This window comes from Ictidomys tridecemlineatus, chromosome 13 (assembly GCF_052094955.1).
Source record: "Ictidomys tridecemlineatus isolate mIctTri1 chromosome 13, mIctTri1.hap1, whole genome shotgun sequence".
In the NCBI taxonomy this organism is placed as follows: domain Eukaryota; kingdom Metazoa; phylum Chordata; class Mammalia; order Rodentia; family Sciuridae; genus Ictidomys; species Ictidomys tridecemlineatus.
In genome coordinates, this window is record NC_135489.1 from 74,730,380 (window position 1) to 74,749,285 (window position 18,906).

Below are 18,906 nucleotides of genomic sequence, written 5' to 3' on the forward strand. Positions count from 1 at the left end.
AGACTCACAGTTTCTCCCCCCACCTCTTGGAGTACCTGCTCTCAGCCTCAAGCAGCTACAGATGGATTTGATGATCTTGAGACTGCCATGCTATGAGGAAGCCCAAGCAACCCATGGAAGGACTGTGTGAAGAGACCAAGAAAAAGAAATTTCTAGTTTGCATTATTTCTGTTAAGACCTCAGACATGGAGCCAAGATGAGGCATTTCAGATGTGCCTGTCTAAATTTTTGCCCCACGGAATCAAAAGCCATAATAATAACAACACAAGTTTGTTTTAGCCGCTAAGTTTTGAGGAACCTTGTAGTAATGAAATACTAGACATGGACAGTGGGTCATTTTCTGTAACTCAGAAGCTGGGAGAAACACCAGGGATGGTCAGACCCAATTTCATTATTTCAGAGTGAGGAAATTAAGGTCCAGAGATAAACGAGTCTGGGGTTCTCTTGAAGCTGGGTGGCAGCTCCCAGAACACAGGGCAGGAGGGTGATGCTGTGCCTAGGACAGTTACCAGTCTCCAGCAGGGCCTATGAACAGATTTGTGCTCAAAAGTGGGAGGAATTAAAGGATCTCTAGAACCCTTTACAAATGCCCTGAAAACCAGGTTCTTCTCTTCCTGGTTGGTGCCAAAACCCTCCTGTGATGTGGTGGGGAAAGATTTGAACATCTACCCCAAGGGGAAGAAAGAAAGGTCAAAGGCCATCAAATGTGTGTCTCTCTGTGCTCAGTGTGTGAGACCTTAGCTCCTCGCCTCCTGGAAGCTAATGAGGAGGGCACCCTATCAGGCCTCCTTCCGGACCTGCTGACCCCTGGACACTAGGGTGAGGCTATCTTCTCACCACACCAGTAATTCCAAAGCTCACCAATGTCTTGTGAACCCTGATAGAGTAGAAACACAGAGAGAATAAGATGTCAGAGCCTGATTGAGTATTCTCTCAGCCCTAGAGACTGAGCCACCAGCACTCATCCTCTGAGTAAATAAGTGCCCCCTCTCCCATGCAGGGTTCTATAACAACTGCAGGAAATGGGGCTGGTTCCGATGGCACTGTCTGGCTCAGGGTATCCTGTGGATGGAGAGAATCTTTGGCGAGTGGTTGGAGGCACTTCTGTGAGCTGAGACATCTCGTGGGTCTCTGAGCTTTGGAGGTGTAGTGAGGGGAAAGGACACCCAGGGATCCGGCAGCCTTACGGGAGTGCAGAGGGGAAGGGGAAGAGGACACCATGCCACTGCTGGGGACATTGAGCCTGGTGTCACATGGTCATGCCCTTGCCTTGGTGATCAGACTCCGGATAGTGGAGGAAGGAAAGGCTCTTCCAAAAGCTTGATGTCCTTGATGTCCTTGTGCCAGGGCAAACCAATCACAGGTCCTGTCAGAAACCAAACCACATAGAGATGTATTAGTCCAATTTCTGATGCTGTAATGAGATACCTAAAGGTGAGTTCTTATAGAGAAAGTAAGTTCATTTGGCTCACAGCTTTGAAGGTTCAAGGGCATGGCACAGGTACCTGCTTGGCTCTGGTGAAGATCTCTTGGCAGGTGGCATCACAAGGGTAGGAGCACACACAGAAGGGAGAGTCACATGGTGAGACAGGAAGACGGAGACCCAGGGGGAACCCTGTCCAGCCCTTCTGAGGACACACCCCCAGTGACCTGATGACTCCCCTAGACCCCACCTTTTCAAGATCACGTCACCTCTTAACAGCATCACATTGAGGACCACACTGGCAGCTCATGAACCTTTGGGAACATTCTTATAATATATTCAAACCACAGTAGCGGTAATAGTCTCACTATGAGTGTAAACAATAGGTACTAGGTTATTGTCCATGGCCATTGTGACAGTGCTAGGCTGGATTAAGCAGAGTCCTATGGGCTGAGCTGTGACCCCTCAACCCTGCCAAAAAACAACATATGCTGAATACCTGTCTCCCAGTATCTCTGAATGTGACTGCATTTGGACATAGGTCCTTTAAGTAGCTGATTAAATTAAAATGAGATCATTAGCAGGGACCCTAATCCAGCCAACATGACTGATACCTTCACAGAAGGAAATGTCTGTAAAGGAACAACCCCAGAAGGAAGATGTGAAGAAAGACAGAGAAGATGCCATCTTTAATTCAAGGAGAGACACCTCTGAAGAATCCAACTCTTGATTCAGGTTTTTAGCCTCCAAGACAGCAAGGAAAGACGTTTCTAGAGTTGATGCTGCTTAGTTTGTGGGACTTTGTTATGGCAGCCCAAGCAAACCATAACACATAATGAGCATCCTGTCACCTTACAGTGAATTCCCACATACAAAATAATGTACCAAGAGGGAACTTCTGAGTTAAATGGCATTTAAAGAGCAGAAGGCAGATGTTACCAATCCCTTCATAGGAACCAAGCCAGAGGCACAGAACCACTTAGTACCAACTTGGAGGCCATGTGGGTCACTCTGGCACTTGCACCTCATTGCCTCATTTCTGACAGCAAATTCAACTGTGTAACTAAATAAAGATGGCAAGGCCACTGGATCAGAAAGCTTACACTTAAAAATCATGAATATATTTGGCATGAACATTAAGGCTTCATACAGATGATATTGAATGCTAGATCTGATTGTTCTCTGAGGTCCCACCTAGCACAGGCATTACATAATGGAACTCAAGGCACCAATTAGACTTTGCTTGTTCCTTGATGCAGTTTTCTAAGGCTGTTAGGGTGAGTATGGCCAGGGCCCAAGCATAGGTTGGTTGGCAGAGTGCAGCTGATTGCCATTTAAGCTCAGGTGTTCAGGCAAGAGTTCCATTTTGCTAAAATTGACCCCGTCTGGCATTGTGCCCTGGGACAACATAACTCCCAACTTCCCCTGTGGAGAGCAAGGCTAATGGCATTGCTAGAAAGAAAATTACCCAATGACCACCTGAAAAGAAGTAATATGGACTCTCATTACTTTGCCCTAAACTATTTCTGAATTTTTCGAACACACAGACCAGCAGCATCAGAGGCTCCCAGCTTTGGTATCATAAAACTGATTTTCAAGAGGATAAAATAATTTACATTAAATCACAAAACTGCCATCTAATCTGTAAATATATTTGAAACTTTGGAAAAATCAGAGCTAACCAGGAATGAACTTGCAGTCACGTACACGCCTGTGTGTGGATCGTGTGTGAGTGTATTCTCAGATGAGGGTTCACAGCTACGAGCTGTCCCCATGTGGGCCTGTCCGGATGGTTCATCATGAATGCAGTAATTCCATGCACAGAAATATGATGAGTTCATCATGTGGGCGGGTGCACAATGAGCCAAAGAGGTGCCAAGCCTGGGTGGGCATTAACTTTTCCATGACAGATGCCACAGGGAAACAGTTGGCAGATGTTGGGTCACCATGGTGTGCCTGCCTCTGTCCTGGCCATGATGTAGCCCAGAGCAAGTTATTTCCAATGTGTGTTGCCCAAAGATATGAAGGAAAGATAGGGGAAAAAAAAAACAACACGGGTTCAATCTATACAAAAACAAAGTGCAAAGGTTGTAAAAAGGTCAATGGCAACCAAGGTAATTTAAAGACCTGTGCTTAAGTGTATTAAGAAGGACATTCATGAGACACCAGTTGGTGTCAGGATCAGACTCAAATATCACATTACATTATCTCAAATATCACAAGGCAGAAGCTAGAGCCCATTTCACAGATGAGGAACCTGAGACTTTGCTTACATACTTCTCCCAAGGAGCCAGCACTGGGCACAGGGGCTCTGGTAGGGATAAATCACCATGGAAAAATAACTCCTATCCCCTTTCAATGAGGGATCACAATGTCCTTTGACTTCTAGAGAATGTGGCAGCCAGTCTCCAAGATCCTTGCCTCCTGGTATTCAATGCTTCCCCTCTGAACCAAGGCTGGTCTCTCGAGGCTAATTGTACATGATAGAAGTAGAGTGTGAGTAACTTTCAAGACTGGGTCATAAAAGGTATTGCAGCCTTCACCTTTGTCTCTTGGATCACTTACTGTGGTGGGACTGGCTGCCAAGTGTAGAGATCACTCAAGTAGCTCTGTGGAGGGATCACAGGAAGAGAAGCTGAGAGCCTCAGCAAAAAGTGAGCCGCATGAGCAAGTCACCATTGAAGTAGATTCTCAGTCCTACCTGAGTCTTTTTATTTGGGGGGGTGGGGTGTGATGAGGATTGAACCCATGGTTTGTGCATGCAAGGCAGGCACTCTACACACTGAGCCATATCTCCAGCCCTCTAGCTGAGTCTTTTGATAAGCCCCTGCCCAAGTGAATACCTGACTGCAATTTCATGAGCAAGATTCCAAGCCAGAACCAACTAGCCAAGCTACTCCCAAGTTCCTGACCCACAAAAACCACATGTCGGTGATTTTTTGCACAGTAGCAGATCATTAATACTCATAGGAACCTCTTTACCCTTAATTTGAAAATATCAAATGCAATGATGTTAAGCTTTGGCACTATCCCTGCCGATAAAAGTAAGTGGTAAGAAAATGGCATTGCTTGCTCTACTAGTCAATTACAGAGAAGCTTAGCAGCTCTAAATTTGTGGTACAACCAGCCTACAGGATTTAACAAACCTTTAGGTAGGAACTACAGAAGTCCAATGTTTTCTGTTAGCCCTCTATGCATCATTAGCAAGACTATCTTGTTAAGGTTTGAATGTGTCCTCCAAATTTCATGTGTTGGAAACAACATTCCCAATGCAACAGTGGAAAATGTGGCTTAATATGAGATGACTGTGGGCCACAGCCCTCATGCATAGATTAAAGTCATTATCATGGGAGGGGGTTAATTATCTTGAGTTATTATGAATTTGCCCCTCTCACCTCTCTCCCGCTGTCCGCTGTCCTTTCCCACATTCCCCCTTCTCTTCTGCCTTCCTCCATTGGATGAGACAGTATGGAAGCCCTTCCCAGATGCTGGTGCCATGCTCTTGGACTTCCCAGTGTCCAGAACTGTGAGCCAAATAAATTGTGTGCATTATAAGTTACCGATCTCAGGTATTCTGTTTTAGCAGCAGAAAATGACCAGGCAATCTTCAATTTTTCTCTTACATCTGAAAATATATACCCCCACAGAATCTGCTGGAAGTCTTCTAAAACTTCCCACTTCAGTCTGCTTTTATCCATCTCAGTAGCACCTCCATCTCTCATGTGGACAACTACAACAACCTCCTGCATGGTGCCCAGGCTTCCTCTTTTCCTGTCCTGTAGCCATTCTTCACAGAGCAGCTAGCAAGGCTGGTAACAAAAATTCACCCCAGTCCTCCCTGCCTTTGGGTGTCCCTGCAGCATCCTGTTACCCTGGAGGAGGAAGTCCACCAAACTGTCCTGATCTTCAAAATTCAGCTAAGACTGTCCTGCTTCTGAATGTTTGCATTGCCAGGCCTTCTTTCTGGAACATTCTTTCTGTGGATGTTCATTGCCTTTTTCACGTCTGCTCACCCCAATGTTTCCTGGCCATTTGGCTTAAATTGCTACATAGTCAAACCACTGTTCTCCCTGCATTCATGGTCTTGATCTGCTTGGGCTGAAACAACAAATACATTGTGTAGCTTACACAACAGACATGTGTTTTTCTTTATGGTTCTGAAGACTGGAGTCCAAGATAAAGGTCTGATAAGGTTAGTAACTGCTAGGGCTCTGTTCCTGGCTTGCAGACAGCTGTCTTCTTATGTCCTGACATTGGTGGACGAGAATCTCCAGTGTCTCTTCCTCTTCTTAAAAGAATAATCCTGTCAATCAAAGCTTAAGCCTTATTGCTGCCCCCACCCAACCGTTACCTCCAAATACAGTCAATTTGGCCTTAGGACTCCCACATATGAATTTGGGGAAGGGGGACCAGCATTCTGGCCATAATACTTACCTTCTGTTTAGCTTTCTTAATTTTAGCTGTTTTCTGTTTTATTCATTTAATGTACTTGCTTTACCCCAGTTCATTTCAGTATTCCTATTGCTCAAAACAGTGCCCGAAGCACATGATGCACAAATATTGGCTGAGCAGTAGTAGAGGTACATCTACTGACAGAAAGAAGATCAACAAATACTGACCAAGTAGCAGTTGGTGTAAGAATGCATCCATGAATATAGTAGATGGTCATTAAAGATGGGTTTAGTGAAAGAGCAGTGTGTGTGTGACAGTGGAGAGATTAACATGTGACTTGGCTGTGAGGGATTGAGAAATAGCTTGTTCATGCAATGAGCTGGAGAATGCCGGGTGGGTGGAGGGGCTTTTGATATACATTTGCATTTTCTCCTTGGTCTTGATACTGATTGAAACTTACCAAGCCAATGAAACATCTGATATTTTTGTGCTACTTACAATTTACGAAGCGTTCAAATATATCTCATTTGATCTTTATGATGTTCTATGAGACAGAGCAAGAATCAGCACCTCTTGTAGTGGGTGGCTACTGTTGAAGAGAAACTCATCTCCAAACTTACTACAGGTTGAATATTGCTAATTCAAAAACCTATAAACCAAAATGTTTAAAAATCTGAAACTATTTGAGTGTTGATACGATACTTCAAGTGGAAAATTCCATACCAGGAAACTTGGGGATGTGAGGATAGAAAGGATAATAGAATGAAACAGATGTTATTGTGCGCTCTCTCTCTCTCTCTCTCTCTCTCTCTCTCTCTCTCTCTCTCTCTCTCTCAATCTCTCTCTCTTTCTCTCTCTCTCTCTCTCTCTCTCTCTCTCTATATATATATATATATATATATATATATAACTGCATGACCAATGTGATTATATTCTATGTATGATATATCAAAGGGCATGAATGCATTCTACTGTCATGTATAACTAATTAAAACAAATAAAAATTTAAAAAAATAAAAAGGAGGGTTTGCACACATACACATACACAAATGCCTATTATTTACACACACACATTCAGAAGAAAATGGATAGTATATATTACACAAAAGTCAAATGCACTGAAATAGAAAGTTTCAGTTGGTGACCAGAGGTCACCATGTTTCTAAAGTATCCCTTTAAGTATAAAGTGAAAATCAAAAGTTACCAGGGAAAAAAGACTACTCTGAAAAGAAATAGTGTCAGATTTCAAATGAGTGGTAAGAGAGATTATTTGTTGATATTATGGTTAGAATTAATATTTTGAAGTGTGATAAAATGATAACAAATAAAAATATTCCCAAACACTGATAATTATATCCACAGTAGAACTGTATAGGGATTTGTTAGATTCAGTAAGAATTAGAAGAGATTAGAACTTGACTGGCCATATGGCACTGCCCATATGTGGCTCTAAAGTACCTGAAATGTGGCTAGTCCAATTTGAAATGTTTAGTAAATGTAAAAGAGTCACAGGATTCAAAGATTTTGCCTGAGAAATAATTCAAAAAGTATCAATAATGTTTATATTGAGTATATATTAAAATGATTATTTTTTGCATATAATGACCAAAATGCAATGCATTATTAAAATGAACTTCACCTGTTTGTAGTAGAGAAATATAACCTTGGCCAAAGATAAGTTTGGCTTTTGTCTTTAATTTCTATGAGGTTACCTCTAAACCCTCCTAACCTCCTGCCTGATAGACTTTCTTTGTTTATCTGGAAATCTTGAATCACTGCAAACTCTCCAATAACATGATTGATTATGGGGCTTTGAGTCATATGTTATTAGTTGAAACTCGGGGGGCACTGGAGTCTAAGGTCTGCCACATGGGCAGCTACCCATGTCTATGTGACTGAGTTCCAATAAAATCTCTGGACACCAAGTTAAAAAACATGGTTAAAAAGCACCCAAGTTGTAACTTCAAGCTCATTAGTTCAGGATTAGTTCATTCATTTATTTCAGGATTTAGCCGGTGGGCAGTTTGGGCCTGAACCATCTGGGGGTTTTTCTATGCTCCCTCACATCATGCCTCTCTGGAAAGCTGGGGGTTGGCTGGGTGGTGTGTTTGGGTGCACGGAGGCCTCTGCTCTCCCCTACACATGGTTCTCTCTCCAGGCAGACTAGCCCAGACTTGTTCTCAAGCAGAAACAAAGGAGCAAAAGCCAACAAAAGGCACAGCCTCTGAAGTCCTTGCTAAGAAGTAGCATGACTGTTTGTCTATAACATCCTTTATCCAGATTCAGCAGGGAGACAGCCCAGCTCCAACCAATGGGAATGAGGATGGAGATGAGATCTACTCCCCAATGGGAGGCACTGAAGAGAGACTGGGAGGGGTGTGCATACCAGAAGGGGTGGAAACTGGCTCCATTTTGGTCGTCTAATCCTCATACTTACATTCTATAGCAAAGTGGGGCTTGGAGAAATTTCATCTTGCTCAGAGACTTGAATTTGGCTTTTCTGCCCCCAACTTTCAGTAAGCATCTCTGAGTGAACAGGAAGCTCCCTGCTAATATTAGTCGCCTTCTCTTTCTTCAACAAGCTGCTGATCACTCAAAATTTTCCTCTCTGCCTCTTTGTGTGGGAACATTGAGCACTGCCCTGACCACATGATCACTCAAAATTTTCCTCTCTGCCTCTTTGTGTGGGAACATTGAGCACCGCCCTGACCACATCCCAACACAGAACTATTCCTCATTTAGTGAAATGATGTAGCTTGATTTCAACACTGATGCTGTGTATGGAGAGCGTTGCTTGGGCTTGAACACCATCCACCAACACGCACGGTTCAGGCAGCATATTTGCTCTATTTTGGGGCCCTTGATTGGCATTTTCTTAAGCCTCAAGAACTGTGTAGGTGGAGACAGTGAAAAATGCAAGGTCAGGTGGATTTAGAAATAGTGGGTAACAAACCAGAAAGTCCAGACCAGGGATGGTACAAACAGGAACAGAAAGAGCCATAAGAGGTTGAGTCACCTGCCGTGCCGCTCCATTAGAAATTTCCAGTGTACTTAGGCAGCAAATCAGGTTCAACCAGATGCTAGAAGTGTGATTTTTAAGGTTCTCACATTAAATGATAAGTTGGTGAGGTGATAGGTATGTTAATTTCTTGATTTGATCTTCAACTATGTGTGAATATAATCAAAACGTTGTATTGTACCCCATAAACATACACAATTGTTAACTGCCCAATAAAGATCAGCTGTTTCTTTTCGTAAAGATCAGATGCCTTCTTTGGTTGAAATGAGAATTGGGGGTTGCCTTTCTCTGCTGTTTTCCAATGAGGAAGGGATTAAAATGGTATGCATCACATCCATGGAAAAATGACAGTTAAAAATCATCTTTAGCATGAATTTAAGTCAAATAGTGAATAAAAACAAGAGAACAATTAATTTTACCAAGTTATTTCTCTCCTAGAAAATATCAATCTTGACTAATGGAGATCAAGATTGGCAAATTGTAGCCCGTGGGTCAAATCGCAGTCATTATTGGCCTTTGGTGAAGTTTTCTGAGCGCACAGCCACAGTCCCTCATTTGTGATTTGCCCGTGACCACATTTACAGAACCACAGATGTGGGTAGTTGGCATGCAGACCTTACAGCCTTCGAAGACTCACTTAGTTACTACCTGGTCCTCTACAGGAAAAGATTTCTGGTCCTCAACCTCCCCTCTCAATGCTGAAGCTCTGGGATGGAAAGGACAGGGAAGGGGTGGCCAGCCCATCAGTCTGAGTGGTTTTGATGCCAGTACTGTGACACTTTAACCTCTGGGTCACCTGGTTTCTGGAGCATGTTTGCTCCTAGGGAGAATCTGCCTGAATGGCATAGAGTCAAGATCAAGCTGAGCTCCAGGTTAGGGAATATGTAAATGTGCTCCCTCCATTCAGCTAGCTAGAATCTAGGAACCAGTTAAACCCAGGCTCTAAAGATCTGCCCCCAAGGCTGCCTAAAGCAGAGCTGTTGTTTGGTGCTCTTGGTTTGGCTGGGGTCATTCTGAATCAGAACTATGGCCTGAGTCTCTAGTCCCCTAAATAGGACTCTGTCATGCTCACAGACAACCAAGGAAGAGCCATATCAAGCCTCTGGAAATTCATCTTGCCCCAAGCACTGTGCCCACAAGTGTCCAAGACCTAAGTTCAGGCATGAAGGGTTCCCTGTTGCAGATCAATCCCAGGGCTGGGTGTGAAAAGGCCAGATAGTGACAAGGGACCCTTTTCAGGCTTGCTTGATCCCAGGTTTCACATCAGTCTGAATGGTCTTGGGGCCAGTCACTCTGCCAGCCCCACCTCCCGGGCCACCAGTACCTCCATTCAGCATCAACTGGTTCCATTGACCTTGGTCCCAAGCCTCTGTGGCACCTAGAACAGAATCAGAGAATAGTCGTCATCACAGGGTGCTGACAGGACAGGCACAACCTGCAGACTGACCCTACGGGGTGTCACCGGGATGAAAGTGAGAGAATCTCCCAGGAGCTCCGTGGGAGACCCTGGAAGGCACAACCCAGCCCTGAGGAATGAGTCGTGGGGGCAAAGTCAACCACAGAGCCCCGTTCCCCTTGGAGTGGCTGGATTAGGCAGGAACAGGACAGCCCTTTCTGACCAAGGAGATGTGAGGAGACCATCTGGAGGCCTGTAGCAGAGGGGGTCCTGGCCCTTGGGAAGAAGATGGTGAAGAAGCAGTTCCTTCTACATGGTTGTCCACTGGAGGTAATGCCTGCCTGGTGGCTGGTTGTTGGTAGGGAGCTACCACACCCCCAACACAGGCAAACATGTGGAGTACGATGGAGACTCACCGAGCTTTTGGACAGTGCTCAGGGGGTGAGTTAGTCGCCTCTGGAATCGCCCTGACTCCATAATTTGCAGTATGTGAGAAAATGCATTTCTTTTGTCATTGACGCTATTTTAAATTAATTTGCATGTTATTTGCTCTAAAGTCACCTGAGCTTAAACAAGTATCTGCCACCTCATGGGACACTTTCCATGGTCGCTGAAAACTTCTTTCCACAGGGCACAGGCCCTGGCCCCCACAGAGGCTCCCTCTGAGTCACAAACACTCTGAATCCTGCTCCCTGACGGTGCCAACATGTGCTCAATTTTGAAGTCTTCACCTTGGCCTGCATTGTCCCCCCCACTTTCTCCCACCGTGCCCAAAGATATGGCAATTTTACTTAAAGTGAATCCCCAAACTTCTGCTTCTAGTAATGATGGGTTAGGTCATTAGAAACAAAAATCTTCTAAAGACAATATGAAATCATCTGATTCTGGGAATTTGAGAATCAAGAGGAGCCAGAGTTAGAGTGAAGATGGAGTCCCCAATGGTGAGCTCAGCTTAAGGGCTACTTTCCCTGGGGACATTTTCCAGTGTAGAGAGGGGAGCTCAAATGTGGAGTGGCACCTATAACAGAATCAGAGAATAGTCACCTTATGGTTTGCATTTGAACTGGAAAACCACATGTAGCAAAATGAACTTAAACCCCTATCTCTCACCCTGCACAAAACTCAAAGTGGATCAAGGACATAGACACTAGAACAGATACCCTGCATCTAACAGAAGAAAATCTCCACCATGTTGGCTTAGGAACTGACTTCCTTACCAAGACCCCTAAAGAACAAGAAGTAAAATCAAGAATCAATAAGTGGGATGGAATCAAACCTAAATGCTTCTTCACAGGGAAGGGAATCATTAATATCATAAAGAGAGAGCCTACAGAATGGGAGAAAATCTTTACCACAGGAGCCTCAGATGGAGCATTAATCTCCAGGATATACAAAGAACCTAAAAAACTCAATACATAAATATAAATAATCCACAATAAATGGGCAAAGGAACTGAACAGACACTTCACAGAAAAAGAAGTTTAATCAATCAACAAATATATGAAACAATGATCAACATCTCTAGCAATTAGAGAAATGCAGATCAAAACTACACAGAGGTTTCAGCTCACTCCAGTCAGAATGGCAATCACAAAGAATAAAAGCAATAATAAATGTTGGTGAGGATGTGGGGAAAAAAGTTACACTCATATGCTGCTGGTGGGACTGAAAGTGCCACCACTCTGGAATACAGTATCAAGATTCCTAAGAAAACTTGGAATGGAACCACCATTTGACCCAGTTATCCCTCTTTTCATTTTATATCCAAAGGACTTAAAATCAGCATATAACAGTGATGCAGCCACATCAATATTTATGGCAGCTCAGTTCACAATCTCTAAACTATGGAACTAACTTAGATGCCCTTCAACATATGAATGGATAAAGTAATTATGATTTTATATATACAATGGAATATTATTCAGCCTTAAAGAAGAATAAAATTATGGCATTTGCAGATAGATGGATGGAGCTGGAGAATATTAGGCTAAGTGCATGATGTCAATCCCAAAGAACAAAAGGCTGAATGTTTTCTCTGATATGTGGATGCTAATTCACAATAAGTGGGTGAAGGGAGGAGCTAGGGAAAGAAGGGAGGAGATATGGGGTTAGAAAGGATAGTAGAATGGTTCAGATATTATGACCATATGTGCATATATGATTATGTGACTTGTGAAACTTAACATCATGTACAAACAGAACAATGAGAAGTCATACTCCATTTATGTATGATGTATCAAAATGCATTCTACTGTCATGTACAACTAACTAGAATGAATTAAAATTTTGAAAAAAATATAACATGAGTTACAGAAAGACTAGTTAGATAATAAGTAAAATCCATAAAGGAGAAGACTTGGTAAATTGTTCTATAATAATTCTAACATCCTCTGGTAGTCCCATAGAACTGTACTGGAAAATTCCTACTAGCCAGTCATAGCATCATCCCTACACGGTAGCAGAATGCACTGCTAATGCATTATACTGTTTGTGACAGTACTAACATAAATAAAACCTGCCACACTGACATTCATTTAAAAGTAGGGCACCTACAATTATGTACAGTGATAATTGATAATAAATGACTGTTTTTGGTTTATGTATATACTATGCTATGCTTTTATCATTATAAACCTTCTCTTTGTAAAAATATTTACTGAGAGTATGCTGTGCTACACACTGACTGCCAGCCACCTCATGCATCTTGCATTTACCATGTTTCTTTTTTTTTGGTGCCAAAAATTGAACCCAAGGTTCTTAACCACTGAACCATATGCCCAGCCTTTTAAAATTTTCATATAGGATCTTAGTTGCTTAGGACCTCACTAGGTTGCTGAGGCTGGCTTTGAACTTGTGATCCTCCTGCCTCAGCCTCCCAAGCTGCTGGGATTACTGATGTACACCACCAAACCCAGTTTATCACATCTCTTAATAGCATTATTTTCTCTTGTGCATAATGTGATCTTGTGTTGTGTTGTTTTATTTAGCATGGCTCTGAAAGCAATAGGCTATACTACACACACACACACACACACACACACACATCATATAGACAAGGTGTATAATAGGCTACATAGGGTCTAGGTTGCTGTAAATATATTTGATGATGTTTGCACAATGACAGAATCAACTAAGGACATATTCCCCAGAACATCCCCGTTGTTAAGTGACACACAACTGCATTGTTGCATGTTTAACTTCCAAAGAATTTCTACAAGTTAATTAATAAAATAATAACCAAGTAGAAAACTGAGCAAGAGACTTCAAAGGACCAAAAAAGATAGATAATCAAGGAAAATTACATTAAAATCACAATGCGTTAGGTTTGCATACGTTAGAAAGACCAAGATGGAAAAGATAGGCCCACAACTTCATTGAGGTGTAAATTGGTAGAACTATCATGCACTACAGAAAAAAATTTGGATGGGTACAGCCACTTGGGAAGACAGATTGGCACAATTTATTAAATCCAAAGTTGTGAATAAGGCAGGACCCAGCAAATTCACTCCTTGCTACATCTTTAACAGAATGCACAGATGTGTGTATCGAGGGACAAAGAACGATAGTAGTTATTGCAGTAGTGCTTGTGACAGCCCCAATCTGAAAATGACCCAAACGTACGTGAGTAACAGATCTACTCATAAGGTGTAGTGCTAAGTAGGAATGAGCTCCAGCTAAGCGGTGAGCACTAACACCAGAACACTCACTGTGTGATTCCATTAAGATAAAGAGCAAAATCCAGCTACAAGAAACCCTATTATTTAGTTGCTAAGGGAAAGCAAGAAAGCAATTTCCATAGTTGGGATAATGGCTACCTTTAGGGACAGGTCCCAGAAGTAGCAATATTACCCTCTCAACCTGGTTACACAGGTATTTACTTTGTGATAAATATCTTGGTTCTGTGCATTTTTCTGATTGTGTCTTATATCTCACAATAAAAAGAAAAAGATAAAAGGGTATTTTGCACCAAATCACACACAATAAAGCCTTCCAGAAACAGCCTCACTTGGCTTCCCACAGTCGACGTCACACACACACTCAGTGTAGACATATAGATGTGCAGTTCAATGAGAGTCGTGTGTTTACCTTCTGGATCCTGCCTCTCATAGCTGATCACGTCTCATTCAATTTTAGTGCACGAAACCAAGCACCACATGCAGACATTTGGGATGCAACCACAAGCCTTTCTATGAGTTGAATTTCCCTTGGGATTTATTAGATTTTCTCTTCTTAATTTGCCTACCTAACTTCCTTAACAATTCATCTGATCCTCTCTTAGTACATATATTTTGATTGTATTTTTTTCCTTTTATGCATTTCATAGTATCCTCAGTTCTTATAAGTAGTATTATCTCAATCTTCCATTTCTGTGCAACCAACAGCCCTAACTGCATGAGTCAGAAGAACAGAGTATTCGACATGACTCACAATCTGGGCAGGTCTCATCTGGACTGGGTAATAGAGTCTGCAGCTGAAACATCCAATATGGCTGGGGCTATCAGGAACTCTCTTTTCACAGGGTAATTTTCCATCAGGGTAACTAATTTTCTACATGAGGTTCAGGACTTCTGTTGGTCCATTTTTTTTTGGTTATTTTAACAAAATACTGGAGGTTGGACACTTTATTTAAAAAAAAAAGTTTTATCAGTTCTCAGTTCTAGAGATTCAAGGGTGTGGCATTGCTTCTGCTCAGCTCTGGTAAGGGCTTTCTGGCTCCACCACACCAATGGTGGGAGCACATGGAGAGGGAGAGATCATAGGGGGAGAAAGGAAGCCAGAAGTATTCAGCAGCCTGGCTTGCTCCTTATTACAGCTTGCTCTCACAGGCACTAACTCACTCTGGAAGACCGAGAATGAAACCCCAATGACCTAATTACCTTGCACTAGGCCCCACCTCTTAAAAGTTCCACCACCTCCCAACATCATTGCATTGAGAAACAAGCTTCCAACACATGAACCTTATCCAAATCAGAGCAGTCTATGTCACTGTGAGGACTGTGGATTTTAATTCTACAAGATGAGAAACCATTGGTATGATTGTAGTGCAGAATCTATGATCAAACATACTCTGCTGCTTCATATAGACATAGCAAAAGGGGATCAAGAGAGGAAACAGGAGACAGGACAGATTTGATGGCTGAGTCTTGAATGTGGTTCCCACTATTCAGGATGGTTGGATTCTGGAACTGTTTGCCAAATAGAGAAGTGTCAAGAGCGACTCCTATTTCGGGAGAAAGAAACCCAGCAAATGGGGATGCTGTTCATAGACTGAGAGGCAAGGGATAGTTGTATTAGTCCGTGTTCTGCCACTATAACAAATACCTGAGTTATTCAACCTATGAAAAATAAGAAAGGTTTATTTTGTCTCATAGTTTTGGGGATTTTGGTTCATGGTCAGTTGGCCTGGTTGTTTAGGGCCCGTGACAAAGTGGCACATCATGGTGGGGAGTGCATATCAGAGCAGATTGTTCATCTCAAGGCTGAGACAAGAGAGAAAGAGAAAGAAACTGGCATCTTATAATCCCTTTTGAAGGCACACCCTATGGGCCAAAACTTCCCATGAGGCCCCATTCCTGAGTTCCCACCAACTCCCAATAGTGACACCCTGGAGATCAAGGTTTTAACACAGATGCCTTTGGGGGACGTTGAGGGTCCAAACCATAGCAACAGTGAACACTGAGTCTGGTTTGGCAACTGTAGGTTTTAGAGACTCTTCGGTCACCATGCAGAGCTGTGGGCTGGGTGGCAAGGTGTCATCTGAAGCTTACATTTGAAATCCTCTAGTCCAGAGAGAAGAGAAAGCCCAAAAATATGTCCTCATAGGGAATAGCAGTGTGCACAGGGGATGGGGCATTTCAATGTCATCCTAATGAGCCCAAAAAGTGGGCTCTGAAGAGGCCTGACCCTACCCTTTGTCAAGAGGACCACTTGCCCAGAGCCAGGGCCCCTTACCTGATGGTCCATCCCAGTAGGACCCAGATCTTTCTTAAAGCTACACCAAGACAGCTTCCCCACAAATAGCATTTATTAAAACTTGTGTTCTTCCTACAAGGGTTTGCCCAGGTAAAGGTGAGAGTTCTGATCCATTTTTCACATATGACTGGTAATGTGCTCACACTGTAACAAGGTTTGAGGGAGGCAAATCTCACACAGTGGCATGAAAACATTCATTGTACATAAGAATAGCCAAAGGATCCTGCTTTTGTTTGTTAATTTATGTCAAGTAACACTGAAATTTGGGAATGGCAAATTACAATATTTTATAATTTGGAACTCCAGAAGGGAAAGTCCAAGATGTTTTGCAAGATAAAGTATGACATCCTGAGATTCCACCAACTTTAGGCTAAAAATTGAGTAGCTAAAAATTGAAAAGCTCAGCAGGCTTTTGACTGGCATTTTATGAGTTACAATTGAGCAGTGCTTTACTAGGTTTTGCATGCCACCTTATTTAATATGGGAAAATTACCCTGAGATAAAGTAGTTACTCTCCTCCTCATGTGAAACTGTTCACAAGTGTCCTTCAGTGTGCCAACAGGTGAACAACACAATTCACACTTCCCCTGCAGGATAGCTGGGGGTGTGCAAGCTCCTTCATCACAGAGGTCACCCTTGCACTGGGAGCACCAGTGGAATTGCAATGCTAGCTTCCTTCATCCATTGCACACTGTGGTCTCTTGAAAAAGCTACAGATCCAGTTCTTTTGGAGAAAATGGACAAAATTTGTCTGGAAAGGACCCCAAAGTCAGTATGATGTTGTTCTCCTATGGAACTGACTTTCACAGAAACTTCCAAAACAAATATCCTATTTGAAAAATAAATACCACAGAAAAGAAATAAAATTGTGTGTGTGTGTGTGTATGTGTGTGTGTGTGTGTGCACGTGCACGCACATATGCACAAATTTTCTGGTGAAATTCACTGGAAGAAATTAATTCTTCATGTTAAGTAGATTTCCCAAAGTGATCCTAGGTGTTACATAAACAAATTTACATCCTAAGAACTATGTTTTTATTTTAGAGTATATAACAAAAAGTAAAATTAGTACATCCAACCTATGACATCAAGGGTGACCTAAAGTTTTCTTTATGAGTTTACATAAAAAGAATCAATTTCAGGTTAAAATGTAGGACAAATAAGGTTAAAGTGGAATGTTTTCATGGAAATGCTGGGAGCCATGGGACATCGGGAGAAAAGTGAAGCAGAGATACTGTGAGGCCCAAGTACAGGAGTTCCAGAAAGTTCCATGTAGCAGGAGGCATCTCACTCTGTGTGGAGTTCATCCAATTTGAATGAATTATCATGAATCAGTCCAATGTCTATTAAATATCCATTTGGAGGTTGGAAGGAAATTCATACTAAAAACTATTTGGATACATTTTTAATCCTCACGATGTCATTTAAACCCTTTGGGGTGGACTTTTCTCCCTCCTCCACCACCTGAGAAGGAGACCCTGAACTTCGGTCCACCTTTAGTATATCTTGGGAAAACAGTGGCAACTTCCGAGCCCAGCCAGGGTTCCAGAAGAGGGCTCTGTGTTTGGTAAGTAATGTCTGAGTCCATTGTCTGTTTTACTTTCCATGGTTTTAGTTACAAATGATCAATTATAGCCCCAAAATATTAAATGGGAAATTTCAGAAATAGCAATTCCCCATCTTAAAACGATGTGCCATTCCAAAAAGATGTTCTTGTGAACTCTCACACTATCCCATTCCTTCCCATCTGGGAGTGCAGGATTTTGTCACATGGCAGGAAAGGATGCGTATGGTAGCCACGTTCTTCCCCCACCTGAGATGGAACGCATTATGTACATAATCATAAAACAACCTCTTTATTGATCTGTTTTATGGACCAAGACCCAAAATGACTTGGACAAAATAACTGTCCACCCTGCCCCCCATAATCAGGGCAGTGATGACTTTCTCCCCCTCTGGATCTGATTAAGTTAAATAATTTTGTAAAAAGCCAAATGTTCAAATCATAGACCTGGAGGATCAAGAGTGTGTTTGCTCCTGGGGAGCGGGGCTCTGCCACCTGCTGAGACACCCCTGGGCAGGAAGCACTCATCCTGCAGGTTCTGGAGATGGTGTGGGGTACCTGCTGGCCTGGGGCCAGGCGGAGCAGGAGCAGTCCACGTATGCAGCTGGGTGAAAGCCAGGTTGGCTGCTGTCATCACCACAGACAATACCAAGAGGCTGTGTGTTTGTTTAAAGGGGCCACACTCTCTGCTCTCACCTCACTCCATGAAGCATCAGCACTTTCTCGGGCCATGTTCTCTCTGCCACCTACCAAAGGGGTGGATGGTCCCCAGGCTCCAGAGACCTGACCCCGCACACAGCTCTTCCTTTGTGTCACTTGGCTACTCCTCAGGCTTCTTAATTTATTGTCTTTGGATCACACTCTTTTCATAATTCAATCTCATTTTCCATATTTTTTCTTTAATACATATTTCAAGCCAATAATGATTGACTCAGGTATAGAAAAATCCAGGGAAGAAAGAGGCCCACATGCCACACTTTCTCGTGTGTATGTCACTCAGAGGGCAGGTACTGCATCCTGGGCCACCGAGGTCAGAAGGCCACATTCTTTCTGTCTCCCATTCCCTTAATTGGATTGCTCCCTCCCTTTCTGGTCCTGTATACATCCCTGGAATGGAGCCACCACTACCCCTGGGAGCTG

General features: G+C 42.8%; 1 non-coding gene across 1 annotated transcript; it reads right to left on the reverse strand.

The window, feature by feature from the left end:
* Window positions 1-16,323: 16,323 nt before the first annotated feature.
* On the reverse strand, window positions 16,324-16,425 carry LOC144370216 (small nucleolar RNA U13). Its single transcript, XR_013430115.1, has one exon. It is a non-coding gene; the product is annotated as a small nucleolar RNA U13 (small nucleolar RNA).
* Window positions 16,426-18,906: the final 2,481 nt, after the last annotated feature.